Source organism: Heptranchias perlo, chromosome 35, assembly GCF_035084215.1.
Source record: "Heptranchias perlo isolate sHepPer1 chromosome 35, sHepPer1.hap1, whole genome shotgun sequence".
NCBI classification, from domain to species: domain Eukaryota; kingdom Metazoa; phylum Chordata; class Chondrichthyes; order Hexanchiformes; family Hexanchidae; genus Heptranchias; species Heptranchias perlo.
Window position 1 is genome coordinate 12,179,122 of NC_090359.1, and position 22,556 is coordinate 12,201,677.

General features: G+C 47.1%; 2 non-coding genes across 2 annotated transcripts; both read left to right on the forward strand.

Moving 5' to 3' along the window:
- Positions 1-1,816: 1,816 nt before the first annotated feature.
- Positions 1,817-1,888, forward strand: trnah-gug (transfer RNA histidin (anticodon GUG)). The gene has a single exon. It is a non-coding gene; the product is annotated as a tRNA-His (tRNA).
- An 11,365-nt stretch (positions 1,889-13,253) lies between these two features.
- trnad-guc (transfer RNA aspartic acid (anticodon GUC)) lies at positions 13,254-13,325 on the forward strand. The gene has a single exon. It is a non-coding gene; the product is annotated as a tRNA-Asp (tRNA).
- The last annotated feature ends 9,231 nt before the right edge of the window (positions 13,326-22,556 follow it).

The window sequence follows — 22,556 nt, forward strand, 5'->3', positions numbered from 1 at the left end:
TGGACGTTGTATTTGTAGTTGTTGTTGTTGAAACTGATTAAAGTTTCTCTGTCACCCAGTGTCCATGTCAGTGTTTCTGTCAGTCTGCAGCAGAAAGTTATCGGTTGATCAATGGCGATTACAACAATTATTCATCTTTCACAGAGTTTCATTAATTTCCTGTAATTAATGTAATCAGGTTCTTGTCGCTGCAACCTCAAACTTTAGCTCGGTGAATTAATGGTTTAGTTTGTAACAAGTCGTGTTACCTGCGCAAAGCAGCCGCACAGGAGTTCCAAATCCACCCTCTCGCCACCATAAGATCATAAGACCATAAGAGATAGGAGCAGGAGTCGGCCATTTGGCCCTTCGAGCCTGCTCCGCCATTTAATGAGATCATGGCTGATCTGATTTTTACCTCAACTCCACTTTTCCGCCTTTTCCCCATATCCTTTGACTCCCTCGCCACTCTGCAATCACATTAACTGAACTTTACTCTGGCCCAGTGTCACCGCGCTGAAATCGCGTCTTTCTCCGGCAGATGATTTTAACATCAGGGTTGCTGGTTTACGAGTGAAAAGTGATCCCGCTTCACTCGAGGGGCATTGGACAAATTTGTAGATGCCGTGCAGTCGGTGCTGGGACCACTGCTTTTCTTGATATATATTAATGACTTGGACTTGGGTGTTCAGGGCACAATTTCAAAATTTGCAGATGACACAAACCTGGAAGGGTAGTAACCAGTGAGGAGGATAGTGATAGACTTCAAGAGGATATAGACAGGCTGGTGGCATGGGCGGACACGTGGCAGATGAAATTTAATGCAGAAAAATGTGAAGTGATACATTTCGGTAGGAAGAACGAGGATAGGCAAAATAAATTAGAGGGCACAACTCTAAAAGAGGTACAGGAACAGAGAGATCTGGGGGTATATGTGCACAAATCGTTAAAGGTGACAAGGCAGGTTAAGAAAGCCGATTAAAAAGCATACAGGATCCTGGAATTTATAAATAGAGGCATCGAGTAAAAAATTATGGAAGTCATGATGAAACTTTGTAAAACACTGGTTTGGCCACAACTGGAGTATTGTGTCCAGTTCTGGGCACCGCACTTTAGGAAAGATCTGATGGCCTTAGAGAGGGTGCAGAGGAGATTTACAAGAATGATTCCAGGGATGAGGGACTTTCGTTACGTGGACAGACTGGAGAAGCTGAGGTTGTTCTCCTTGGAACAGAGACGGTTGTGAGGAGATTTGATCGAGGTATTCAAAATCATGAAGGGTACAGACAGAGTCGATAGAGAGAAACTGTTCCCATTGGTGGAAATGTCAAGCACCAGAGGACACAGATTTGACGTGATTGGCAAAAGAACCAAAGGTGAAATGAGGAAAAACTTTTTTACACAGCGAGTGGTTAGGATCTGGAATGCACTGCCCGAGGGGTTGGTGGAGGCAGATTCAATCATGGCCTTCAAAAGGAAATGGATAAGTACTTGACAGGAAAAGAATTGCAGGGCGACCGGAATAGGGCGGGTGAGTGGGACCAGCTGGATTGCTGTTGCATGGAGCCGGCGGGGACTCGATGGGCCGAATGGCCTCCTTCCGTGCTGTTGCCTTTTTATGATTCTAGGATTCTAGTGGGCCAAGTAAAGGATCAGGACAGATAACACCGAGAACAATTCAAAAAGAAGCACAAGTTGATGAAACCAGCACTGGTGAAATTGCTGGGTGGATATTAAAAGGATGGGCCGTGGGAGGGGCTGGACCGCTATTCTGCAACAATTTGAGGCGCTGCTTATTGCTGTGGTTCGGGTCTTGTAACAACAGCTGAGGTGTGGCGCCGTGATCGTATAGTGGTTAGTACTCTGCGTTGTGGTCGCAGCAACCTCGGTTCGAATCCGAGTCACGGCATAACTTTCTCACCTCTTTTATCCTCTGCCACACATACTGACAGAATGCAGCAATATATCAATCTTTAATATATATAAGAAATATTTTTTGTTGGTGGCGAAAACCTATCCATTCCTTCAAATCCCAGCACTCTCACATGCCTGTACTTGATGTTCCACAGTTCAAACCCGCCTCTTCTCCCCGCTTTTTCTTTCTTCCATCGTCAATAGGCCGCCTTTACTTCCCTCCTTCCATTTCATGGACACTTTCCTGCTCCATTGCCGACTCTAACATTCACTTTCACGATCTCACTCCTTTAATTTTGCTCTGCTCCGACCGCTGTTTCCATTGGGCACATGTCCCATTCGCACCAATGTTCATTTGTGCCTTGAAATCAGTCGATACATTTCGATCTGCGTGACCGCTCGACAGACAAACACGACGAAAGCAGGGCTGGTCTCTGGAAAGACAGCCGCCCGAATGTTCACGAAATTTACTTGGGGAATCTTGTGATCCAGGGGATGGTAACTGAAGAACTGGTTTTTGTTTTGATGCTTGTTGGCTCTTTTCTCTCAGCAGTTGAGTTGCGTGAGCGACGGGCAGCGCAACAGAGCTGCGAATGGCGGTTGAAAGTTGCACATTTGACAAGTTGGGGCGGTGCAGTAAGAGCGGAAGTGTTCCGCCTTGATCTTAATAGTTCTGTTGAAATTTGTGATTGAATCGAGTAGAGGATAAATGTAAAGAGCGCCTGTGGGGAAAAAGGAGCGATTACAGGCCATGAGCGGAAGGTCTTTCAAATTCTCGTGGCGCAGGACGCTGTGTGCAGAAACGGCAGATTTTAAAGCGCGTGTGTCGGAAAGTAAAGTGCGATCTTGTGTGTGAGAAGAGCACAAGAAAGTTGTGCTTGAAGCTGCGCCCTTGAGGCAAGTTGCAGGTTGTCAGGAAAACTGCGATAGTGAAAGCTCAAAAATAAACCCAGAAACTGCTGGCAACACTCAGCAGGTCAGGTAGTATCTGTGGAGAGATACTCAAGTATTTATCCAATTCTCCTTTTAAAGTTACGATTGAATCGAGCTCCACCATCCTTTTAGGCAGTGCGTTCCAGATCATAACAATTCGCTGTGTAAAAAAAATCTCCTTATTTCCCTTCTAGTTCTTTCGCCAATTATCTTAAATCTGCGTCCGTTGGTTGCCGACCCTCCCGCCAGTGGGTGAAGTTTCTCCTTATTTACTCGATCAAAACCCCTCTTAATTTTGAACACGTGGATTACTTCTACCCTTAACCTTCATTGCTCGAAGCAGAACAATCCCAGGTTCTCGAGTCTCTCCACACAACTAAACCCCATCCCTGGTATAATTCTGGGAAATCTCCTCTCCATCCTCTCCAAGACCTTGACATCCTGAATAAATTATAGTGCCCAGAATTGGACACAATACTTCAGATGAGGCCTGAACAATGATTTATAAACGTTTAATATAACTTCCTTGCTTTTGTACTCTATTTCTCTATTATTAAGCCAAGGAACTGGATGCTGTTTTAACGGCTTCACCAACTTGTGCTGCCACATTCATAGATGTTGAAGAAAATTACCAGGAACACATTGAGTCAGCTCACTCGGCACAGGCCCGGGACTGAGCCTCGGCTTCTCTTGCTCCGGGGCACAGTAGCACACCTCGTGAGATCAGCTCACTCAGTACAGGCTGGAGATTGAACATGTGCCCATCCTGCTCTGTGTGGGTCTCAGTACCACACCAGTTGAGATCAGCTCAATCAGTGCAGGCGGGGAGGGCGGAGAGAGACAGAGACACGTGTTGTGATCTGTAACTTTTTATAAACACTTCAGTTTATTGCACTCCGTGTCCAACACCGTGCGATCTCCCCTGGTGTGTCAGCTTTCTGTGTTTATACAGAGTGTAATGTATTGAATTGTCTCTTGGATCACACGGAGTGGTAGACGGGGGTCTGTGTGCGGAGGGTTCGGGGGGTGAGCTCTGATTCCCGCCCTCTTCTGGATTGAAAGGAGAAAAGAATGAATGAGAGAGAGAAGCGATGTGGGAGAAGGGGTGATGAAAGAATTTGTCCATGAACCTGATTAAAGTGGCCCAAAAACAAGATAATATTAAGATATCATCAGCAGAACATTAATACAAGCTGTAAAACAAAAGCAAAATACTGCAGATGCTGGAAATCTGAAGTAAAAACAGAAAATGCTGGAAATACTCAGCAGGTCAGGCAGCATCTGTGGAGAGAGTTCTGATGAAAGGTCATCGACCTGAAAGGATGTTTCTCTCTCCACAGATGCTGCCTGACCTGCTGAGTGTTTCCCGCATTTTCTGTTTTTATTATTAATATAACCTGAGCTCTGTCGAGCGTTTGTTGTTCGATTCACTGATAAAGCTGGGAATTGAGGGGAAGCTGGTTCATGGTGAACCCCAGCTCTGAATCCCCCCGGCAGAGAGTTCAAGGAATGTTTAATATAAATGAGATTCAACGACAGGATCAGAAAATCTCTCCTTGATGGTCGGTCTCATTCTCCCGAAGTGAGGAATGAGCGGGAGGGGCAATTCCACCCGGGGTTATATTTTATTCCAAGAGGATGACGCAAAAGTACTGCTTACAGTGGGGCCGAAATAGCTCAGTTGTGAGAGCGTTAGACTGAAGATCTAAAGGTCCCGGGTTTCGGCAGTTTTGGGTTATTTTGTTTCTTCTTTGGGCCGATTCTCAAACATTTATTTGCACTGACATTTTTACCCGACACTGAACGGTTGGGGATGGAATAGAGAGACATCAAGGATGTCTGTATTTAGCTTTTATTTCTTTATTTCCTTCTGCCTTTCTCTCTGGTTTTTGTCTCTCTCGGTGCCCGATGAACATTTGATTTGATGCATTTGTCCTAAACTGATGCCTTTTCCACATCTCAGGGCGGTCAGACACGCTCTGTCTGTCTGTTCTTGCTAGTGACCATTAACGGGAACAGGCCGCGAGTTAAACATTTATCAGCAAACCGCCAGAGAGATAACACAGCGGGAATAAAACACATTGCCTCACATTGTTAGACACCGAGTGACACAGATTGGAATGTGTGTCAGTAAACAGACCCGGAAAACAGAATCCGAGAAAGGAAAGAAATAGAGAGATAGAAAAGAGTCATAAAAAGAAAGAAAACCCTTTCTCCACCCCAACAACAACAACTTGCATTTATATCGCGCCTTTAACGGAGTAAAACGTCCCAAGGCGCTTCACAGGAGCGATTATCAAACAAAATGTGACATGGAGCCACATAAAGAGATATTGGGACAGGTGAGGTAGGTTTTAAATGTCTTAAGGGAGGAGAGAGAGGTAGAGAGGCGGGGAGGTTTCGGGAGGGAAATCCAGAGCTTTGGGCCCAGTCGGTTGAAGGCACGGCCGCCAATGGTGGAGCGATGAAAATCGTGGATGCGCAAGAGGCCTGAATTGGAGGAGCTCAGAGATCTCGGAGGGTTGTCGGGATGGAGGAGGTTACAGAGATAGGGAGGGGCGAGGTCATGGAGGGATTTGAACACGAAGATGATAATTTAAAATTTGAGATGTTGGTGGACTGGGAGCCAATGTAGGTCAGTGAGCAGAGGGGTTCTCCTCCTGAACGGTGGTTTGAATGTTTGGGGGGCGGGGCTGTGATAAATATCTAGATTTAATATAATGATCCCACTTTTCAACTACCCCGAATTATTACAATGCTGACCTGGAACAATCTTGAACATACCGCAAAACAAGACATTATGATCAATGGTCACTTTAGCAAGGAGTTTAAAAGATTCTTCTAAGAAGGAGAAGGCTGAAGAAACGGACTGTGAACATTTCATGACGGCCGATTTATTTGTGTCCAGGGACAGGGATGAGACACATGAAATGTTTCACACATTTCAAATCTCCGCGGTCAGACTGGCGATTGTTTATTGATCAGGAAGATGGCTGGTAATAATCTGAGACCCAGTGAAGAGGTGAGAACAGAGCAGCAGGGAATGATCCCAGAACAATAGGAGCCAGCAGCTCACCGTCTGGTCCCTGTGTCAGGGACAATACACAACACCTCAGCTCCAGACCAGGAACAGAGAGCTGCTGCTAACGTGGCCCAGCCCTCGCAAACTGCTGGAACTGTGGGATGGAAATCAGACTTTGGGTCTTGGAGGCTGCTTTAGGGGCTCCGTGGCTGATCGAAAGAATGATTTCTATTAAAGAGCAGGGCTCTGCTCCATCGCAGACTGATACTGTACAGTACATGGCAGAGTAAAGCTCCCTCTACACTGTGTCATCAAACATTCCGGGGGCAGGTGCATCAAGGGTTAGATCAAGATTAAATCTCCCTCTACACAGTCACAGAGGATGTCATTTGTGACTTTGACAAGGGCCGTTTCAGGACAGTGGCAGGAGTGGAAACCTGATTGGAGGGATTCAAACATGGTGTTGTGGGAAAGATGGACATGGATTTGGGAGGTGACAAGACTTTGGAGAGGAAAGGGAGGTGGGAGATGGGGTGGTAGTTTACAAGGACACAGGGGTCAAGGGTGGGTCTTTTGAGAAGGAGGGTGATGACGGCAGATTTGATGGGGAGGGGGACAGTACCTGAGGAGAGGAGACCATTAACAATGTCAGCTAACATGGGGCCAGGAAGGGAGGTTGTGTGGTCAGCAGATTGTTGGGAATAGGGTCGAGGGAGCAGGAGGTGGGTCTCATTGTCAAGATGAGCTCAGAGAGGGCATGAGGGGAGATAGGAGAGAAACTTGGTGAGCTCGGGGAAGGGAGGGGAGCGGCAGAGGCAGCTGAATGGATGGTCTCAATCTTAGTGACAAAGAAGTCCGTGAGCTCCTCGCACTTTTTGTTGAAGGTGATGGTGGAGGAGTGATGGGAGAGGGGTTTAAGAAGACGGTTTGTAGTGGAGAAGAGAAGTCGGGAGTTATCTTTACATTCCAGGATGATCCTGGAATAGTGACCAGTTTTGTCAGAGGAGACAGGACCCGATAGTGCTTTATGTGGTCCAGCCAGATCTGGCGATGAATGGCCAAAGCAGTTGTCCACCATAAACTTTCAAAGCTGTGTCCCTTGGACTTAAGGAAGCAGAAATGAGGGCAGACCCAGGGGGATTGACCAGGGTGAGGGAGAGTGATGGTTTTAATGGGTACAAGAGCGTCAAAGGTGGAGGTGAGGGTGTGATTGAGCAAATCAGTAGCTGCAGAAATGTCGTGGTGAATGGAGGGCCAAAGTCCAGAGAGTTGGGAATTTGAAAGTGCCGTTGTAAGTGACCTGGGGGAGGGTTTTTTCCAGGGATGAACACAGAAGGAAGTGGGTTAGTCCCACTCCCCGGCTCTTTCCCCACAGCCCTGCAATTTATTACACGTCAACTATTTATCCAATTCCCTTTTGAAAGTTACTATTGAACCTGCTTCCACCTCCCTTTCAGGCAGTGCATTCCAGATCATAACAACTCGCTGTGTAAAAAAATCTCTCCAAATCCCCCAATGATTTCTTTCAATTTATCTGAAATCTGTGTCCTCTGGTTATTAACCATTCCATCACTGGAAACAATTTCTCTTTACACACTCTGTCAAAACCTTTCATAATTGTGAATACCTCCTTTGAATCGTCCGTTAACTTTCCGGTTGTAGTCTCAGTGCCCTTCCTGCTGGTGTTTTGTTTCAGTTCACATGTGGTCTAGCGGTTAGGATTCTTGGTTTTCACCCAAGCGGCACGGCTTCGATTCCCGGTGTGGGAATAGTGAACTTTTAGTTTCAGCCTCCCAATTTGCCTGCAGTCCAGGCTGTGGCTGCTGCTTTCTCTCTCACTTCTGTGTCAGTCCCACAATCACACTGAGAAATGAGGCAAACCACGGCTCTTCAGGCGACAGTGCACCAAAAACTGAAGGGAAGCAAGCAACAATGTCACGACAGGTTGGGCAGCAGCTCATGGCCAAGTGTTTGACTACAGTCCTTTTATTATTTACTGTAAAACCCGAGTCTGAGTGAAACACACACAGAACAATCTGGAAACACTCAGTGAGTCGGGCCCCATCTGCGCAGAGAACGGACCAATTAACTGAGAGTCTCAATGAGACGAGGAACGAGACACGGCCCCCTGTGAGAAACAAGGAACTTGCATTTGTATAGCACCTTTCACATCCTCAGGACATCCCAACGCACTTCTCTCGAAGATCAGTCACTATCGTTTTTAAGAGAAGGTAGCAGACAAGTTGTGTACAGCAAGATCCCACAAACAGTGATGAGATATTGAGCCGATCTCCTGTTTGTTGGGTGCTGATGGTCGAGGAAAGAATGTTGGCCAGGACACCGGGAGAACTCCCTGCTCTTCACAAATTGCCACGGGATCTTTTACACCTCGGAGCAGAAAGAAGGGACCCCCATTAAACACCTCATTCAAAGGACAGCACCTCTCACGATGCAGCTCCCTCTCAGCACGACACAGTCAGTCTGGATCATGTGTCCCAGTCCTGGAACGGGAGCTGGAACCCACACCCTTCTGAACACCAGCCTGACTCTCTGGTGTTACTCTCACCCCCGGCTAGTCATGAAACAGACTGTGCCACTCCCAGAGTAACTGATGACCACAGCCTCAGCCCTGGGTCCCGGTCTGCACCATAACCGCAGCCTGTTACCGCTCATAGAAAGTGGCGTGGGATTCCTGAGTTCATTCTATGATGTGCATTGGGGGAGGGGGACCAGCTGGATTGATCTTGCATGGAGCCGGTAAGGACTCGATGTGCCAAATGGCCTCCTTCCATGCTGTGACCTTTCTATGATTCTCTGATTCCATGTGGGTGGAGAGGGTTACAAGGAAGTGATCAGAGATGGCCTTATCCATGATTGACACGATCAGGAGAAGAGAGACCACGTGAGATGGCAAGGTCGAGGGGGTGGCCATGAATATGGGTCGGGGAGTTTCTATGCAGGGAGAGATTAAGGGAGGATAAAGTATCACACAATAGACTTGTTAGAAAAATTGAAGCCCATGGGATTAAACGGACAATGGCAGCATGGATACAAAATTGGCTAAGGAGCAGAAAACAGAGAGTAGTGGTGAACGGTTGTTTTTCAGACTGGAGGCAAGTATACAGTGGTGTCCCCCAGGGCTCGGTATTAGGACCACTGCTCTTTTTGATATATATTAATGACCGGGACTTGGGAGTACAGGGTATAATTTCAAAGTTTGCAGATGACACGAAACTCAGAAATGTAATAAACAATGTTGAGGATGGTAACAGACTTCAGGAGGACAGAGACAGACTGGTGAAATGGGCAGATGAAATTTAATGCAGAGAATTGTGAATTGATACATTTTGGTAGGAAGAATGAGGAGAGGCAATTTAAACGAAATGGCACAATTTTAAAGGGAGTGCAGGAATAGAGAGACCTGGGGGTGTAGTTACACAAATCTTTGAAGGTGGCAGGACAAGTTGAGAAGGCAGTTAAAAAAGCAAATGGGGCCCTTTGCTTTATTAATTGAGGCATTGAATACAAAAGCAAGGAATTGATACAAAACCTTTATAAAACACTGGTGAGGCCTCAGCTGGAGTATTGTGTTTAATTCTGGGCACGAAACATGAAGAAGGATGTCAAGGCCTTAGAGAGGGTGCACAGGAGATTTATTAGAATGGTACCAGGGATGAGGGACTTCAGTTATGTGGAGAGACTGATTAAAGTTCCATCTGAACTGCCCCATCAAACACTCCCAGGACAGGTACAGCACGGGTTATATGCAGAATGAAGCTTCCTCCACACTGTCAAATCAAACACTCCCAGGGCAGGTACAACACGGGTTAGATACACAGTAATGCTTCCTCTACTCTGTGCAGTTTATATCTCGCCTCAGATTTCAGATAAAAGGTTGGTTTCCTGGACACTCTGCTGGTGTCTCGCTGTCTCTCTTTACTCAGTTACACCGCTCTCTACCTCCCTCTGCTGGTGTCTCTCTGTATCTCTGTACCCAGTTACACCGCTCTCTACCTCCCTCTGCTGGTGTCTCTCTGTATCTCTGTACTCAGTTACACCGCTCTCTATCTCCCTCTGCTGGTGTCTCTCTGTATCTCTGTACTCAGTTACACCGCTCTCTACCTCCCTCTGATGGTGTGTCTCTGTATCTCTGTACTCAGTTACACCGCACTCTACCTCCCTCTGCTGGTGTCTCTCTGTATCTCTGTTCCCAGTTACACCGCTCTCTACCTCCGTCTGCTGGTGTCTCTCTGTATCTCTGTACTCAGTTACACCGCTCTCTACCTCCCTCTGCTGGTGTCTCTCTGTATCTCTGTACTCAGTAACACCGCTCTCTCCCTCCCTCTGCTGGTGTCTCTCTGTATCTCTGTACTCAGTTACACCGCTCTCTACCTCCCTCTGCTGGTGTCTCTCTGTATCTCTGTACTCAGTGACACCGCTCAGTCTGTCCCCGCAGCTCCTTCGGGAGTTTAATGATGTTGAAATTAAGTCTTTTTCCTCTGTGACTTGTGAAGTTTTGATCAGTGAAATGTTTGAGAAAGAGATGGAATGAGAGCTTTAAGTGTGGGACAGAAGTTGTTTAACGGAGAAGGCACACGATGCCTTAAATTGAGCAGTGGTTTCCCGAGTGCAGCGGTTATCATGTTTACATCACTCATGAAAGGTCTCTGATTCAATCCCGGGCGGGACCATTATTTGGGAAATTGCTCCGCGTGAATCTCCAGGATGAGTTTCTTCTCCTGTGAAAAGCGGGCGATAATTGATTTTTCCTGTTAAATTTGACAACCGCTGCACCACATTCCTTTCAGGGAGAAGGGATGATGGAAGAAAGTGCCCATGAACCTGATTAAATGAGGCCAAACACAAGATAATATTAAGATATCATCAGCTGAACATTAACATAACCTGAGCTCCGAGATCTGACCGGGTCCCATTCCCCCAGAGTGAGGAATGAGCGGGAGGGGAAATTCCACCCGGTTTATATTTTTGTCCAAGGTGATGTCACAAAGTCCAATTTACAGTGGAGCCGAAATAGTTGAGTTTGGAGAGCGTGAGATTGAAGATCTAAAGGTCTCTGGGTTTGATTCTGTGTTCGGTGATTTTTGTTGCTCTGTTCTCGTTCTTTGAGTCGATTCTCGCATTTATTTACACTGAAATTTTAACCGGCACAGAAAGGTTGGGGAAGAAATAGACAGGAATCAAGAATGGGAAATATTGATAGTGTCTTTATTGAGTTTTTATTTCTCTTTTCTCTTCTGCCTTTTTCTCTGGAATTTGTCTCTCTCGGTGCCGGGAGACCATTTGATTTGAGGCATTTGTCCTGAACTGATGTCTTTTCCACATCTCGGGGCGGTCAGACCCGCTCTGTCTGTTACTACTTGTGATCATTGACGGGAACAGGCCGCGAGTTAAACGTTTATCAGCAAACCGACAGAGAGTTAACACAACGGGAATCAAACTCATTGGGCATAATTTTATCGGGGAGGGGGGTCACGGGGGTCAAGAGGTCATGGGTGGGTCAGTCATCGGGGGCATCGGCGAGTCAGTCATCGGGGGTCGGGGGTCATCGCGGGGGTCGGAGATCATGGGGTTCGGAGCTCGTGCAGGGGTGTCGGAGATTTGGAGGGGGTCGGCCGATCGCCTGTGTGGGATCACGGCCGGTTGGCTTGTTGGGCCAGGGGGAAGCACTCCTGTTCCTCCGGGCCCACAAGCTGTGCGATAAAGGCAATTACCTGCTGTTTCGGGCCTTCTCGCCTCCTCTCATGTGGTGTGAAGGAGAAGGCCCAGGAATCCCGGCCCCCAAGAGTTTAAAATAAAAAAGCTGTAAAAATGGAGGCCCACATGCTAGCTACATAAACACTCACACACAGACATATACACACAAACATACACACACCAATAACATGAAAGTAACACAGGACTACTTGACAAACAGCATGCTGCAGACAGAGCGAAGCGATCCCACAAACAACGGATCAGATCAAAGCTCTGCAGTCCTGCCACACCCATTTGTGAATGATGGTGGATAATTAAACAACTAATGGGAAGAGGCTCTATGAACATCCCCATCCTCAATGATGGTAAAGCCCAGCGTGTGAGTGCAAAGTTTTAGAAACCGTCTTCAGCCAGAAGTGCCGAGTGGATGATCCATCTCGGCCTCCTCCCGAAATCCCCAACATCACAGAAACCAGTCGAACATCGAGGTGAAGAGTGAAGCTGAGAGCAGATTTTAAAACCGCTGGAATATCAGTGAAATTAAATCGGGGAAAGTGGGAAACTCCGAGTCAGTTTTACACTGGATATTCCGCATCGAATATTAGAGATAAATGAGAGAAAAAGCTTCAAAAGGCAGCAAACGTTTAATCTCCCCGTCGGGGAATTGAAACCCGGTCTCCAGCGTGACAGGCGGGGATACTCACCACTATACTAACGAGGAACGGCTGCATTGACTGTGCACTCATCCCAGATGGTGTTAGACATGCTTCACGTATCTGTGCATTTCTTTTAACTATTTATTTGATGACAGTTTGTTTCATTTTCCACGGGCCACTCTTGAAAGAACCATTTACATTTCCATCTCTTTGTTAGACAACGACAACTGACTCTGTCTTTCTTTCGTTCTTTCTTTCTCTCTTATCGTGGTGAGTTGCCCCACCTTAGTCCGGGGTTTAATACCCCGACTGGGAGGGAGCAGTTTTCAGACGCTAACTTTTAATTTTATGTCTTCGCCGAGCTTCTTCCTAAACAAAAACTACAGAGCAAAAAAACAGGTGATTGTCACTTTCAGAATATTATTGTACGGAGATTATTTGAGGACTGGATGCAGAGCAATTGTGATTTTTACTAACTGGTGGGTTCGGTGACAGATTCGAAATTCATTCATTTCCCCCGCGCAGGTTCAAATCTGACAGACTTCAGATCCCGTCATTCATCAACCTGTTTCATCTCTGCGTTTCAAAATTCAACAAGTTTCTTGTAGAATTAATAATTCTTAAGTGAATTAAAATTCCACAGCATTGAGTACCTCGAGTTTTATGCTCATTTTAATTGATCTGCAAGATTTCACGAAATCTACGACAGAAATGGAACAAAAATCAGCCAAATTATCCATATTCTGACTCTCAGTATTTCTGAGTCAATCCGTGTGTATGTGTGTCTGTGTGTCTGTCTGTGTATGTGCCTCATATTTTCTATATTTTCCTGAGAAGATCTGTCTCTTTCTGTCTCACTCTCTCCCGCGTTACCCACATCATGATCCAACATGAGATGGAAAAGTGGTCGGTAATTCTTCTTTCAACAGTGGTCCGTGGAAAGTTAAACAAACTGTCATCAAATGAACAGTTCAAACAGATTCACTGAAACGTGAAGCATCTGTGGTGAATATACGGCAAATGTCTGCACGAATTCCTCGTTAGTATAGTGGTGAGTATCCCCGCCTGTCACGCGGGAGACCGGGGTTCAATTCCCCGACGAGGAGGTTATTGCTGCTTTCGAAGCTTCACTTTCATTTATCTGCAATATTGGATGTTGAAAATACAATGAAAAACTGACTCGGCCTTTCCCACTTCCACAAATTGATTTCACAGCGATTTTAAAAATCTGCTCTCTGCCTCACGCTTCAGCTCGATGTGAGAACCACAATGATGGGCAAGAAATGAAACGCAGAATCGCGCTGTCACCAGCCCGAAACAGAGAGAGACAGGTCTCGGAACAGGCGCAGACATGAAAGATCTTACAAACAGCAATGAAAAGGATGCATGTTTCAGTGAATCTATTTTAACTACTCCTTTGATGACAATTTGATTAACTTTCCACATGCCACTGTTGAAAGAAGACTTACTTTCTATCTCTTTGTTAGTCAAGGTCCAGAGAAAAATTATTTGGGGAGCAGGTTAAAAGTGACAGATAGAAAGAAAGAGAGGGACACTCAGAAACGCATATAACAAGACAGACATAGTCATATTCACACATACACAAACACACACATTCCGAGCTACATAAACACTCGCACACAGACATATACACACACCAATAACCTGAAAGTAACACAGGACTACTTGACAAACAGTGGAAGCAGCATGCTGTAGACAGAGCTAAACGATCCCACAAACAACGGATCAGATCAAAGCTCTGCAGTCCTGCCACACCCATTTGTGAATGATGGTGGATAATTGAACAACTAATGGGAAGAGGCTCAATGAACATCCCCATCCTCAATGATGGTAAAGCCCAGCGTGTGAGTGCAAAGTTTTAGAAACCGTCTTCAGCCAGAAGTGCCGAGTGGATGATCCATCTCGGCCTCCTCCCGAAATCCCCAACATCACAGAAACCAGTCGAACATCGAGGTGAAGAGTGAAGCTGAGAGCAGATTTTAAAACCGCTGGAATATCAGTGAAATTAAATCGGGGAAAGTGGGAAACTCCGAGTCAGTTTTACACTGTATATTCTGCATCGAATATTAGAGATAAATGAGAGAAAAAGAATTGAACCCCGGTCTCCCGCGTGACAGGCGGGGATACTCACCACTATACTAACGAGGAACGGCTGCATTTTACTGTGCACACATCCCAGATGGTGTTAGACATGCTTCACGTATCAGTGCATTTCTTTTAACTATTTATTTGATGACAGTTTGTTTCATTTTCCACGGGCCACTCTTGAAAGAACCATTTACATTTCCATCTCTTTGTGAGACAACGACAACTGACTCTGTCTTTCTTTCGTTCTTTCTTTCTCTCTTATCGTGGTGAGTTGCCCCACCTTAGTCCGGGGTTTAATACCCCGACTGGGAGGTAGCAGTTTTCAGACGCTAACTTTTAATTTTATGTCTTCGCCGAGCTTCTTCCTGAACAAAAACGACAGAGCAAAAAAACAGGTGATTGTCACTTTCAGAATATTATTGTACGGAGACTATTTGTGGACTGGATGCAGAACAATTGCAATTTTTACTAACTGGTGGTTCAGGTGATCGATTAGAAATTCATTCATTTCCCCCGCGCAGGTTCAAATCTGACAGACTTCAGATCCCATCATTTATCAACCCGTTTCATCTCTGCGTTTCAAAATTCAACAAGTTTCTTGTAGAATGAATAATTCTGAAGTGAATTAAAATTCCACAGCATTGAGCACCTCGAGTTTTATGCTCATTTTAATTGATCTGTAAGATTTCACGAAATCTACGACAGAATTAGAACAAAAATCAGCCAATTTATCCATATTCTGACTCTCCGTATTTCTGAGTCACTCCATGTGTATGTGTGTCTGTTTCTGTGTGTCTGTGTCTGTCTGTCTGTCTGTGTATGTGCCTCATATTTTCTATGTTTTCCTGAGAAGATCTCTGTCTCTTCCCCTGTCTCACTCTCTCCCGCACTCCCCACATCATGATCCAACATGAGATGGAAAAGTGGTCTGTAATTCTTCTTTCAACAGTGGTCCGTGGAAAGTTAAACAAAATGTCATCAAATGAACAGTTCAAACAGATTCACTGAAACCTGAAGCATCTGGGGTGAACGTACATCCCCTTCCGGCACCAGTTCCTCGTTAGCATCGTGGTGATTGTCAGTGTCTATCACCCTGGAGACTGGGGTCAATTCCCCGACGGGAAGGTCTGCCTTTCGAAGCTTCACTTTCATTTATCTGCAACATCGGATGAGGAAAATACAGTGAAAAACTGACTCGGACTTTTCCACTTTCCATGATTTAATTTCACTGATATTCCAGCAATTTTAAAATCTGCTCTCTGCCTCACTCTTCACCTCGATGTCAGAACCACAATAATGAGGAAGAAATAAAACGCAGAATCGCTCTGTGAACAGACCCGGGCTAATTCACCAGCCCTAAACAGAGAGAGACAGAAAACTGCTCACTATTCCAGGATCATCCTGGACTGTAAAGATACCCCCAGTATCTCTTCTTCACTCCAAATTATTATTCCTACAAGAAACTCCTTGAGCCCCCTGCCTCCTCCACCCTCACCACAAAAATTGTGTGGAGCTCCTGGACTATTTTATCACTAAGATTGAGACCATCCATCCACCTGCCGCTCCCTCCCTTCCCCCAGCGCACCAAGTCAAACTTCCCCCACGGTTCCCCCCGTCCTAGCCCTGAACTCACATCTTTCTCTAGTTCCTCTCCCGGTGGCTGTTGGAGGCCAATTATCTCAGCCCCAGGACATCGCTGCAGGAGTTCCTCATGGCAGTGTCCAAGGCCCAACCATCTTCAGCTGCTTCATCAATGACCTTCACTCAATCATCAGGTCAGAAGTGGGGATGTTCGCTATTGATTGCACAGTGTTCAGCTTCATTCACAATGCCTCAGATAATAAAGCAGTCCCTGCCCGCATGCAGCAAGATCTGGACAACATCCAGGCTTGGGCTGATCAGTGGCAAGTAACATTCACGCCAGACAAGTGCCAGGTAATGATCATATCCAAGCAGAGAGAGCCCAACCACCACCCTTTGACATTCAACGGCATTACCATCGCCGAATTCCCCTCTATCAACTGTAAGGGGTTTATTTTTTACTGTTTCTCGGGCTTATAATTGGTCAGCCTGTTATGTTTTTCCTGAGCTGCCCTGCCCGCAGTGCGGTTGCGAATCGCTTACCCCTTCCTGATTCTGAGCTGAGGACATATCGAGTGGTAACAAAGACAGACAAACAGACCAGTGGATTGGTACAAGGAAAACCAATGTTTATTAATAAGAAAACTAAAACTACAAGGTAAACAGTATAATACAGAAGATAAAGAAATCGCTATGGATGTAATACAGTCTTACACTTATCGGGTTGAAAGAAACAGACACATCGAGGGAAAATTCTAAAATCACAAGTTTAGCAATATCCCTTAACCCCCAACCTTACACTTATGCTAGGTTGTCTTGTGGCAGCCAGAAAATTAATGCTCACCGGTGAAAACAGATGAAAAGGCCTGGCCCCTGTGCCTGCTGCTGCCGTCGACATGTGGTTGCGAGGTTTACTGGATGGCTTCCTTCTTAGTTGCTAGCAGACAGACAGGATAGGGCCAAGAGGCGAAGAGAGCAGCTACTCCTACTACTAGAAATATACTGGGCAGCTTCAGTTATACCCTCTTGGTAACAGGTTTTTTCATACCTTATCAGCTTGCTTCATTGTTTGATTTAAGCACGAAACGTAAGACAAAGGACCCCAACTCTGGCCCATTTACATTAATGGCCGGTTCCTGTATCGATCTGTTTGCTAACTGCTTTACCATTGTTCCGAATGTACCTTGATGGTTCACCTTTTGTCCTGCGATCACTTCCTGCTCGAATTTTGATGTGTTGGCTGGCCATGTTGATAGCTTGCCTCAGGGCGAGAATACAGCTGCATTGTTTAAAGAAACCTGTCTAGACACGAAAACCTGCCAAGTTGTTGAGAATGCAATTTCAAATCTGCCGGTCCTTGGCCATGTGTCTGACTGCAGCCATTTTGAGAGACCTTGGATTTTTTAAAACAGTCACACCAGGGTTACTTTAATAACTCCAATAAATCTTCGGGGTGGGGGGAACATGTGAAATTTTGCGAATCCCTTCACTCCCCCCTGTGGATACTTAAACTTGCTTGAAGTGTCCATGCAAGGTGAGCAAAGATTTCTGACTGTCGCAAACAACCTTCCCCTTTATTTACCTATCCCTAATCCCTCGACACATACATTCCCTTACTTGGAGAGAACCCCAGTGTATGGCAGGCATTCGGATAGAAAACAAGGTTGAATTACAACAATCCCAGCACGGAGGGGTCCAAATACCCCTGCACCACTTGGGATGAAACAGTATTTCGCATACTATACAACACAACAATGAACAATCTTTATTCAAAATAACATCAAAACGTAAACATTACTTTATTGAAAACAACAAACGGAAGGGACCATCTTTATTAAAATAATGAAGCAGGCTGCCATCGCTCGCAAGGGATGCGTCCCCGAACTCACACGGGTGTTTCGTCTACCCGAGCATACTGGTCCTTCCATACCCTTTGTGTTCTAACTACTACCTCGAGACCCCTATTCCTACACTGGACGCAAACCAGGTAGAGGACGATCCCGAGCTGACAGATTACTAGCACGTGTGATGCCAGACGAATCCAGGAGGGGACCTCTATATTCTCAAAGATGTCCCACCAGGGTGGGGTAGTAATACTCAGAATATCGGCCCCTATCTGGACAGTCTTCTGTTCCAGCGTGTAAAAGTGTTTTTGGGACACCCCTACTGCTTTTAATAATTTAACGAGGTGTTCTGGGAGAGGGGGAATCTGATAGCCAAAGTGGGCTACATACTTTTGGAGGTTGGTGAAATTCTCTTTCACAGTGAGGTGAACAGTGGATGGTTCAGGGATGGGGACAATTCGTGTCTGTGCCACTTGAACTTCTGCCTGGGGTTTAAAGCAGAAACTGCTGTCACTCACCGCACACCAGCTGTGCTGACCATGCTGGTAGTGAGACGCTGCTGTGGTGATGCAATATGTCCCACCTCCTATATACGCCACCTGTGGGGGAACATGGCCTTGTGCCATGGCTTCCATGGTGCAGTTTATAGGCTTCGCGTCAGCAGCTCTGAACCCGCACTGCGGTTTTGAATAGGCGTTCAAGTGCTGGGGACACAGGATTATGTGTGATCCCCGGCTCTGGCACCCCGAGAGGTCAGTACCCGTCATAGCATGCTCCCACTTTATGACGTAGGGCGGGACCGCTGTGAAACGAACGTGTGCACCCCCCTGAATGACACCAATGTTCTCCACCCTGTACACCGGCTTAAATTGCATTTTTAAACCATTAATCTGGGTCCGCAGCTCGATGTCATCTCAGCTGTTGATGACAGGAGACCCCGTGTTAAAACCAGTTAAGACATCGTTAAAAACACCCCTTCTTTGTCTCCCAATCCCGTCCAAAAGCTCGTGGGTGTTTAGTCTGGTTCTGTCACCGTCTGAAAAATCAAACTGATAAAATTTAACATCTACTTTAAGAGGGCTCATCCGAAGATGTGGTGGTCCTCTGTGTCGCCCCTTCTCGCAAGGCTCAGCCCAGACAGGGCGAGCAGGATCACGCCTCCGAACATTCCCTGTAAGAGATAAAAACATCTGGCCGGGCCCCATATAGGCTGCCTGGCTTGGGTGAAGTGTAAGCGGGTCCCTGGACCTCGGCTCACATTGACAACACTGGAACGGTTCCATCTTAAAATTACATTACGGTTCCACACCTTAAAATAAACCTATACATCTTAACTTAAAACTACAAACTTAACTGCTAAAGTTATATACATCCGCCGCCCGTCTCCGAGCGGCCAGCTCAAATTCTGTCAGGACTGCTGCAGGCTGCTCCCTGCAGCTTGGCTGTACTGACCTTTACTTCCGGTCCCTCACAGCCCGCGACTGCTGGCTGAGGACCTTTGTCTTTCGACTTAACTTTAGCACGGGAGGTAGCCCTTTTAAACTGGGGAGCCGGCGACCATGCCTTCCTAGGCTGGGGTGTCCGAGGGGACCTCCTAGGAAGTGCTGTTGGTGGGGCTACCCTGGCGAGCGGACCCTTGTTGTGGATCACAGTCCTCGCTGGCTGGGGACTTTTCCCCTGTGGCTCCTCCCTTCCCAAGTCTGAGCTGGGGACAGGCAACCCCCTGCTGTTTTCTGCCTGTTGCTGAGAGTCTTCCTCTCCAGGTTCAAAACCTAGGTCGGGGGCGGGACTACCTGCCTCGAGCTCCTCCTCCTCCCCACCTGAGTCCCAGAAGAGAGGGGGAGTGGTTTGGACAGGGGTCTGGGTGACTCCTCCCCTGACTGCACCTGCAGGTGCTGCCTGTGAGCTGTGACCTGCTGGGAGCTGGGGATTTCTAACCTCGGGTTCGATCCCAGCTGCCTGCTTTTTCACCTCCACAGTACTGGGGACCGGTAGCTCTTGGACCGCTCCCCTCCTAGCCTTGTCTATGGCTCGTTCCCCTGCGCGGACGGTCAGGCCCAGGAATTTCACCTCCTGCTGACCGATCTGCGCTTTCTTCTCTAGTCATAGCGGGGCATCGTCAGAGGGGGCTGAGGGAGCTACCACACCAGTAGTGGCTGCTATTCTTCCCTGGCTGTCCATAAAAGATCGCATGGCCTCAAAAAATGACTCCATGGCAGCGGGGGCAGTTCCTGTCTCTGCCTCCCCCGTTGCTGCCTTTTGGGCTGGGGCGGTGGGATTCTTTCCCTTAGTATCCTTCCAGGGGTTTTTACAATCTTTGCGCCAGTGGCCGTTCTTCCCGCACCCATAGCAGTTTAACTTAGCCTGGGCGGGGCGATTCCCTTCCTGGTGCCATTCCCTTTTATGCTGGGCCCCTGGTTTAACCTCGTGGACTTTCCCCTTGGGTTGGGGCGTCTCGATACCCCTGATATTTTTAAATGCTATCGTGAGCTGGCGGATCACCGTTTCCTCGGTGGTCTGGGGGCTACGGGGGTCAAACCAAGCCGCAGCTCGTGTTCGAATTTGGGGCAGGCAGTTTGTCATGAGACAGCGGAGCCAGTGGGCTAATTGATCTCTGTTCAGGAGTGTCCGCCCTGGCATTCCCGGGCGAACGGACTCCCATCATTTAGTCCCATGGCCTCCAATATCTCTTCCCTTAACTCCTCGTAATCTTTCTGCCCCCTTTTGCACTCATCTGATAAGGTTTGGAGGAGGTCACCCCCCAGAGAAAACAGCAGCATTTTTGCTTGTTCTGCTTCATCGCAGTCATTAACGCAAGCTGCCTGCTCTATCTCACGGAAGTGTAGAGAGGGGTCTCCCTCCACTGTAAGCTTAGGGATATGGCTAACCATGGCCCTGAGCTGTGGGGTGCCATGCGGCACTACAAACTGGTTCTGGATGGCCCCTAGTTCCTCGCCATCGGCGGGCGGGCCGTACCTCCGTTGTCGGAGGGGGTACACTGGTCCCGGTCCTGGTCTATCTACCAGGAATTGCTGGTTCTCCCCTAATGCTTCATCCTCCACCCCCCCTTGCTGCCAGACCTCCTGAAAACTCGGGGCTATGGGTGGTGGCCGTGAAGCCTCTGGTTCCCTAACCAGTGTCGTTCTGGGAGCTGCCTGTGGGACTTCCCTGCTTGGGTTGCCGGTAAAATCCGACTGGCCCGCCTTTGGGCTAAGGAGGCATACCATGCCCTTCGCCCTCGCTAAGGCCATGCCCAAACGTTCTATTTCTTGCCTGCAGGGGCGATGATCTGCGTCCTCAAACCCCTGGGCGCAGGCCAGCTTATATGCTGCCTTTACCTCGCCTACTTTCTCCTCCTGCTCTTTTAATTCTTGTGTGAGGCTGTGGATCTTATCCATTAACCTAGCCTCACTGCCTCTCTGACCTGGTATTCCAGGTGTTCCATTCTACCTCTAGCGCTACTTTTGAGCTCAGCGATCTGGTATTCCAGGCGCTCTACCTTTGCCTGGTGGTCCCTTGCCATCTGCGCCCTTTCTTGGCTAATTGCCTGGAGCGCTGCTACCCCTTTCTCTTCCGCTGCTGTCTTTTCCTGCAGCTCTAGGGTCAACTGTTTAATCTTGGCTGCTTGTACTGCTGCAGCATGGTCTAGTACAAAGACCTGCTTTTTAAAACACAAGAGCCAGACCGCCTTCTCAATACCTTTCTTATACTGTTTACTTGCTGTCCACTGGATGGCTGCATCTATGGGACGCTCGGCCTTTAACATATCGCCCACCCACTTTTTCGCGATATTTACCTTGCCGCACACATAGGCAGACAACCTTATCTCCATTGCGGATTCCTCCTCCGCTCCACTGTCTGTCTTGTTACACACTTTCGCCTCAGCTCCTGCCTGACTCGCCATTTCTGTAAGGGGTTTCTTTTTTTACTGTTTCTCGGGCTTATAATAGGTCAGCCAGTTATGTTTTTCCTGAGCTGCCCTGCCCGCAGTGCGGTTGCGAATCGCTTACCCCTTCCTGATTCTGAGCTGAGGACTTATCGAGTGGTAACAAAGACAGACAAACAGACCAGTGGATTGGTACAAGGAAAACCAATGTTTATTAATAAGAAAACTAAAACTACAAGGTAAACAGTATAATACAGAAGATAAAGAAATCGCTATGGATGTAATACAGTCTTACACTTATCGGGTTGAAAGAAACGGACACATCGAGGGAAAATTCTAAAATCACAAGTTTAGCAATATCCCCTTTAACCCCCAACCTTACACTTATGCTAGGTTGTCTTGTGGCAGCCAGAAAATTAATGCTCACCGGTGAAAACAGATGAAAAGGCCTGGCCCCTGTGCCTGCTGCTGCCGTCGACATGTGGTTGCGAGGTTTACTGGATGGCTTCCTTCTTAGTTGCTAGCAGACAGACAGGACAGGGCCAAGAGGCGAAGAGAGCAGCTACTCCTACTACTAGAAATATACTGGGCAGCTTCAGTTATACCCTCTTGGTAACAGGTTTTTTCATACCTTATCAGCTTGCTTCATTGTTTGATTTAAGCACGAAACGTAAGACAAAGGACCCCAACTCTGGCCCATTTACATTAATGGCCGGTTCCTGTATCGATCTGTTTGCTAACTGCTTTACCATTGTTCCGAATGTACCTTGATGGTTCACCTTTTGTCCTGCGATCACTTCCTGCTCGAATTTTGATGTGTTGGCTGGCCATGTTGATAGCTTGCCTCAGGGCGAGAATGCAGCTGCATTGTTTAAAGAAACCTGTCTAGACACGAAAACCTGCCAAGTTGTTGAGAA